We start from the raw sequence: 809 nt of genomic DNA, 5'->3' as shown, positions 1-809 counted from the left end.
AGACTGTATAACCATCTAAAGAACAGAATGCATTTTTTCCACAGAATGTTTCAAGTGGTGTAGCCTGGCTATGCATCAGAATCATCACAGAAAGATAGTTAAAAATACACATCTCTGGCTTCATCTCAGTGTCTGGCACACAGTAAGGTTTTAAAAACCACCACTATTATTATCACGAGGGTGTTATAGAAGTCCTTAATGGAACACAGAACCCAGCCCTGGGGGTCATGAAATATTATCCAGCACCCTCCTAGTGCCAGGCCCTGCCGTCTGCACCAGAGCTTCAAGGAATGACAAGCACAGAGCCTGTCCTTAAGGAGCTTATAAGGTAGGGGGTGGCAAGAAAACCAAGAGCTGTGAGGCAATATGACAAGTGCAGGATGCTAAGGCAGTAGGGGAGATGGGCTCTGAATCAGAAATAGGATGGGAAGGGTTGGATCATATATTAGCTAATACCTAACAAATTATCACAGACTTTGCAGCTTATAACAACACACATTTATTACCTTACATTTTCTATGGGTCAGGAACCTGGGCATGGCTTAACTGGCTGCTCTGCATCAGGGTGTCCCACAAGGCAACAATCACGGTGCCACCCCGGGCCGGGGTCTTATCCGGTGGCTCAACTGAAGACAGATATGCATCCAAGCTCACATGGCCTTTGGCCAAATTCAGTTCCTTGAGGGTTGTTGGACTGAGGGCCTCAGCTGAAGGTTGGATTTTGGCCAGAAGCTGCCCTTAGTTTATTGTCACATAGGCTTCTCCAGTGTGGCAGCCTGTTTCATCAAAGCATGCCAGCTGAGAAGGCA

This window comes from Pteropus vampyrus, unplaced genomic scaffold, assembly GCF_000151845.1.
Source record: "Pteropus vampyrus isolate Shadow unplaced genomic scaffold, Pvam_2.0 Scaffold223, whole genome shotgun sequence".
Taxonomy (NCBI): domain Eukaryota; kingdom Metazoa; phylum Chordata; class Mammalia; order Chiroptera; family Pteropodidae; genus Pteropus; species Pteropus vampyrus.
This window is presented reverse-complemented; position numbering follows the sequence as displayed.